This window comes from Chlorocebus sabaeus, chromosome 26, assembly GCF_047675955.1.
Source record: "Chlorocebus sabaeus isolate Y175 chromosome 26, mChlSab1.0.hap1, whole genome shotgun sequence".
In the NCBI taxonomy this organism is placed as follows: Eukaryota; Metazoa; Chordata; class Mammalia; order Primates; family Cercopithecidae; genus Chlorocebus; species Chlorocebus sabaeus.
The window spans coordinates 38,411,423-38,417,944 of record NC_132929.1 but is presented as its reverse complement, the minus strand read 5'-3'; the positions used below and the strand labels follow the sequence as shown (position 1 = coordinate 38,417,944).

The 6,522-nt window shown below is 50.4% G+C and overlaps 1 long non-coding RNA gene across 1 annotated transcript; it reads left to right on the top strand.

The window, feature by feature from the left end:
* The first annotated feature begins 355 nt into the window (after positions 1-355).
* On the top strand, positions 356-6,191 carry LOC140710472 (uncharacterized). Its single transcript, XR_012091501.1, has 5 exons — positions 356-469; positions 2,360-2,498; positions 3,821-3,894; positions 5,292-5,535; positions 6,085-6,191. It is a non-coding gene; the product is annotated as an uncharacterized lncRNA (long non-coding RNA).
* Positions 6,192-6,522: the final 331 nt, after the last annotated feature.

The following is a 6,522-nucleotide window of genomic DNA, read 5'->3' as shown; positions in this document are numbered from 1 at the left end:
TATACTGAAATTAAAAACTGCTCCAAGGGCCTCCAAATTGGGGCAACCCCACATATTATAGGCTCCTTTTGGAGATATCCAGTGCATATGAGTATCTTAAAGGCTCTAAGAAGTCTCATAGAGACTTATTAAATTATTAACCTGTTTACCTTTCATAGCCTGATTTCTGATACTTATTTACCCATGAAATGCCTCCCTTTTTTCTCCAGGAAAATGGGACTGATCTATCGGTGTCCCATGGAACCACACTGCCCCCTGTGGTCAGAACCACCCGGGATGCAGAACAGCAAGGACCGCAAACTTGGGTGCAGAGGGCTTTCCTCCACGCACCCCGGGAAGCTCCGTGATTGGCAAACGGCTCTGTCAGGATCCATCGAGTCAGCAAACATAGGTGTCTCTAGGATGCAAGCCAGAGAACAGGGCTGTTTGTGGCTTGCTGGTAGCCAAGCAAAATGCCCCGATCCATCAGGTGAGCTGATGATGAGCTTGCAGGCATGGAGAATGTAGCACTGAGGCAGAGTGGCAGCCAGCCTTAAGGGTCTGTTGTGTCTTCTGCTGCTTCCCTGGCCCCTCCTTCCTTTGGAACGGAGCCCTGATTCCAAGGAGTGCAGGCCCTGCCAGACAGCCTCCGTCCCTACCTGTCCCTCCAGGTTTAGACCTTGCATGGTCCTCTCCCCGCATCCCTCCTTCCTGCCTGCGTGCCTACACCCTAAATGTTCTCTCTGCTCTATTCACTAGCACAGGCTGCTTCCCTTCCTTTGAGGATCTACTCCAGTCCACCTCCTCCTCAGTCCTACCCTCCCAAGAACCCTCCCTGAGGCTGGAGTCCTGCCGGCCTTCCACCACACTGGATAACTTGGCATTGCTCTCGTTTCTCCTTGCAGGAGACTGGCTTCTCCAGGGTGGTCTGAGATCTTTGGAGGGAAAGACTGTGCCTTGCCTTCTCCTTCCATCTCTTCTCATGCTCACAGAGTCAGGGAGCTGAGAGGACACCAGCCCGTCTCTCCCCTGGAGCCTCTAAGCACCTCTCCCTTCCTGCTTTCCCAAATGCCTCTGTAACACCACGGTGCTGGGTGCATGGGACTGAGGGCCTCCCTCGGGGCCCCTTCTCATCCTGGGCTACCCCAAGACTTGGACCCCATGTGGAACACGGTCAGCCTTCTGATGAATCCAGAAAGCATTTCTCCAACATTCAGTTGTGAGCTTAAGGGAATTAAACTTCTCTTTCTGAAAATAAGCTGCAGATTATCCTGAGAGAGGCCCAAACAGGCAGGAGACTCTGAATATGGCCGCAAGAGCTCAGGCTGTTACTGCGCCTCCTAGGTGCCAGCCCACGTGGGCAGGCTTTTCCGCCCACCACCCCCAGGTCAGCCTGGCCACAGAAGGTCTGGGCTGGGGTTTCTCACCTTGGGGAGTTCAGGCAGCAAAACTCCTGCAATTATGCTCTGCTTCAGGTGGAGGGTGTTCAAATAAAAATGCCTGGCAGAATCTCTCTGAACCATTTAGCTAGCTACCTGTGAACACTGTGGTTTTAAACCCAGGATAGAGCAGGGTTTTGGAGACACTCAGTGGGAATAAAGTAAAGCAAGGCTCTCTGTGACTGCAGGTTACAGAACAAGCTCGGTAGCATGGGCTCAGTGAGCCTCAGAATGTCCTCTTTCCCCCTACCACAGACACGTGCAGACTTGGCCTCCCCTGCAGCCCTCACCAGCCCCTATGCTCACTGTCCCTACTTGCCCAGGAGCTCCAGCACATCCCAGGCTCTGCCATATGCACACAGTTCCCTCTGTCCCCAGCTCCCTCTCCCTGTGTCTGCATGTTTAATTTCCCACTGGCCATTCTCAGACTGAGGTTCTCCCTAGGCTGTTGGTTTAAAAAAAAAAAAAAAAAAAAAAGCGTTGAAAACAAACTGGAATTTCAATCCTTGCTTTGCCACTCACTAGCTGGGTGATCTTAACATAGTGGTTGGGAGATCCCAGTTCTGCTAGCTGTGTGGCCTTGGGCAAGTTACCTAACCTCTCTGTGCCTCAGCCTTGCTGTCTATAAAATGGAGATCAGAGCACCCATGCATTGTACTGAGTATAGCTGTGAGGATTAAATAAAGGTGATGACGGTGAATGTCTTGCACATGGTAGGTGTAAGCTAACTTAGAGATGGACCACCGCTCCCCCATCCTACCTCTGGCAGCCCCTCCCACTACAGCATCTCCCACTGGGCAGCTCTGTGGCCCAGCTCACCTTGCTCTCAATTTTTTACCTTGGAACCGAATTCATTCTCTAGTTGCTGACCTTTGTTAGTGCATCTCCTGCTTCCATCATGCATTTTCCCTGGACAGAATCTCTCTCCTGATCTCCTGCAGTGATTCATCTGATAACTGGACCTGAAGTGCCCTTCCTGACACAAGGCCCCTCACGCTGTGCTCCTGGCTGCCCTCCTCTCCGGCCTCACTGAATTGTTCACCTCCTTCAGCAACTGCCTCTTCAGAAACCCAGGCCTACGTAAGTGCGGTTCCTGCAGCCTGGAGTGCCACCCTGTCCCTTCTCTGACTGGGGAACTCCTATTCAGTAGGAGTCAGGCCAAATGTCCTCCTCTTGGAAATCCTTCCCAGTTCAGGGCTCTGCCCTTGACTCCCATGGCCCTGGGTCAATGTTTGCCCTCCCTGGACTGTGACCTCCTCCGGGAAGTAGGCTCGGATCCCCAGTGTCCTATACACAGCAGGGGCCGGGGCACGTCTAAGTTAAGGTCTGAGTTGATAGGGCAGCCTGACTGAGCTGCCTGTGCAGAGGATCTGAATTCCTACAGACATGACCACTTCTGCATGAGTCTTGGTTTGCCGTTCTGCAAAATGGTCACACCACCTTCTCCACGGCTGCCAAGGGCCGGGCTCCAGCTGTCCAGCAGCACCGATGTGACACACAGGAGACTCGCTGAGTCCTCTTACCCCTTTCTGGTTGGCTCAGGCTTCCCACCTTCGCTGTGGGGATGGTCAGCCCCAACCTCATTTTTGTTGTTCTTGTTAAGCCAAAGATATAAAAACCTTCATTATCAACTGGCTTAGAGATCCTAAATCATCCTTTTAAGGGTGAAAAAAAAAAATCTATCTTATTGGTTGTTAGACACAGCAGTGACACTCTTCGTTGCTATGGTGATTCTTTGACACCCCCTCTTGTAGATTAGAAATGCCTCACATTTTTCTAAGTCTGGCTGCCCCCCACAAACAGGGATTTCTGGCCCGGCAGTTCCCACTCCCAAACAGGAAGGAGGGCCTGGCAGTCTCTGGGGATTGCAGTTGTGGCCTCAGCTGTCAGAAGTGAACCTAACCTTCCTGTGTCAGGGCCTGGATCAAGTTTGGAGATGATCCCATATGCACGTCTGTATTTAACTGGGCAGTCTTCTGACAGAGATGGTACGTAAAGCCAAAAAGTCCCCAAGCTACTTGTTCAGGACGCCTGCTCCTGGAATTTCTCCAAGTTAACTCTTGTGTCAGCAAAGCTACATGAAATTCAGTGGCACCCTGTGGCTTTGCATCTGTCACTCACTCATACACACGTGCGTGCTCTCTCTCTCTCCTGACATACCTCTGGTAACTGTGGAGCTAGTCCTCAAGGTAGAAGTCTACTCTCACGATAAAGACAGTTTCCTCCCCCTTCTTGTCCACCTTCCTCCCGTTCCCATGAGTCCTCCACACAGGTTTGTTCCTTTAAAGGTTTATTTCTGGCAAATAAAAAAAATAACTTATGTGGTTAGATAAATTAATGTATGCGATTAGACAGGACACAGGGCAGAGCTGAACGTTCCTGTTTTCTTCTGGATCTTGAAGGTTGGTGAGAGGCAGCTGAATGAGACCCAGCCTCGTGTTTTGTGGGATGAAGAGATGCAGACAAAGTGACTCAGGTACATTGATGCTCCCTGGAGGGCTGGGAGGTGGGCTCAGAGGAAGAGGCTGAATCCAAACCTTTTTTATTGAGAAGAAATAGTTCTTCTTTGTAACTTAAAAAAAAAAAAAAAAAAACCCGAAGCTCTGCACACACTCATCCGTAATGACCATAAACATAACATACCAAGCACAGGCTCAGAAAGATGGAGCAACAGACTGAGGACATTTTCAACATGGTACTTGGGGATACCTTTGGGAAAGATGCCTTCCCCAGCAAAGGCCAGCACTGTGGAGAGAGAGGACCAGAGCCACTACTAGCACAGTTGTCAAGGTCTTTTGCTTTCTGAACTCTGGGGACCACTGCCTTTTAGCCTGAGGTGAACGTCTCCAAATTTCTTGGGTTTAAGTCTCAGAAGCAGCCAGCCCCTTGGTCAACGGAGGGTACCTTTCCTCCAGGAATCTGAGAATGGAACATGCAGATAGTCTGTGCTGGGGGTCTTAAGGCCAGAATCCCAGAAGCCTTTCCAGAGCCCAGAACCTGAAAGCTGGGAGAGAAGATTCTGGGGACTACCTGCCAGGGAGGAAACCAAGGCTCCTCAGGGAGCAGCCTGTGAGTTCCCCAGGAGCAGAGCCCATGGCTTTCTCACCACTTCTGACCTGTGTCTGGTTGCTTCATGAGGTGTTGCTGGCCTTGGCATCACTTTGGAGGTGGGGTTTACTCTCAGACTATGGTGAATTTTGGTTATAATTTTTGATGAATTAGGAACAGGCTTTAGTTGCCTGTGAACGTACTGACTAAGACAGCTGGAAAGCAAGCAGGTGAGACCCAGGAGAAGCTCAAAGGGTTTTCCCTGATAAAAGCATATGCCATGAGGCTACAGGCAGCTCACTTCTTAAGGCCCATGCACAGATTACAGGCTGGGCAGCTGCCTCTGCAGCCGACCTGGAGGGACTGCGATGACCCACTGCAGGGCCAACTAGGAATTGAGGAACCTGCCTGCACAGACGGCCAGGGCCACAGCTGGCTGGACACCGGCAAAATTTAAACAAGGGCTGTTCATTTAACCAAACATGACCTTAGCTTCCCTATCTAAAGACTTCCGAAAGGCAGAACCAAGTAAAATCCAAATTTTCAAGTCACTGGGCAGTTCTGAAATCCACTTCAGGTTCCCCTTTTGGCCATCAGGAACAGCAATTTCTGGCACAAAAAATCAGCCCAAGGATTCAAAAAGCCCTCGAGGAGCAGAGCGTGTGAGAAGAAACACATCCACACAGCTGCTCCCTCTTCGCAGAGACACATTTCTGTGCTCCAGACCTGGGACCATTTTTACTCCGACACCACTCCCTTACTAATGCTCTGGAAGTTCACACTCCCAAATGAACTCATGCCTGTGTTATTGATTTTCCTTTGAAGAACCAGAAGGCCCCCTCAGTGCCATCTGAGGACACTGCGGTAATGCTTATTACATAACACCCAGACAAGGCACGGCCCTCCAACCATCTGATGAACTGAGAAACCACCACGCCGGCCATGAGGCCGTTCACATACACATAAGCAGGGTGGATGAGGAAAGGACAGATGAGAAACTGGGACCACACCAGGTGATAACTGAGAACCAGACTCCCCAAAGCTCCCAGCACTGGACGACTCCAAAAAGGTGAGTATTTATACAGCTCCTACAAAAATAGACTTTCTTCGATGCCTGTTCTTTAGAGTTGTAAAGGACAGGCCTTTGCATTTGGTTTGTCTCTGGAGGTTTTTCTGGTATCAAATGCAGTAAAGGTTTTAAACGACTCTGAGGCAGGGTGGAAGAACTCACTGCCTGCCCCTGCCTCGGTCCTGGGGTTCCAGGATGTGACGGGGGACAGGCGGAAGAGGGCAGCTGCCCTGGGCATAGCATAGAAGAGCAGAGGGTGGGGTGGGCTGGGCCACAGAGGGGCTGTTACAGGAGGCCATTAACACATGGTGACTCTGAGCATTGGGGTCTGACTTCTGAGGGTCTCTGGAAGCACGTGTGCCCCTCCTCTCAGTGTCCAGCCAGGGCAGGCATAAGGTGTTGGATCAGCTCCACTTAAAGAGGGTGAGCCAAGAGTGTGCCAGCTTTTCCCCAAGAGGCTTGGGCTCTAGCAGCTCCCCTCCTCTTCAGAACTGGTACCCACACACTGTCAGTGTCCTACACACTCTCTCACTTGCTTTTCCTTTACAGTGTCTTTTCTCTAATTTCACTGGTCTGAAAAAAAATTCTAATACGTGCAAGCACTTACAAGTAACTTACGGGAAGCTGTCAGAAGTTTATATATTTTAAAACCATGACATGGGCTAGAATCTGGTGAAACAAGATCATCAGGCAAGGTCGAAAGGTGACATCTTTGAAGGACCAAAGCACCCACTTTCCCCCGTCGGTGGAACTTTGAAACTATAGTGTGGATGGAGTCTGAGACACGACAGCACACCAGAAAGAGAGGCAGAGGGTGAGTGCCTTTAACTGTTACCAGTTTTGTAAATCATGTACTTCCGTTAACTTTTACCTCCCCTACTGTGAATTCTTTCAAACACTCTTGCTCCCTGGCATTAGACTCTGTGAAGTCATTCATCTTCCATTCACTGCCTTGGCTAAAGGCGCAGATTAAGGGTAAATTCAAGG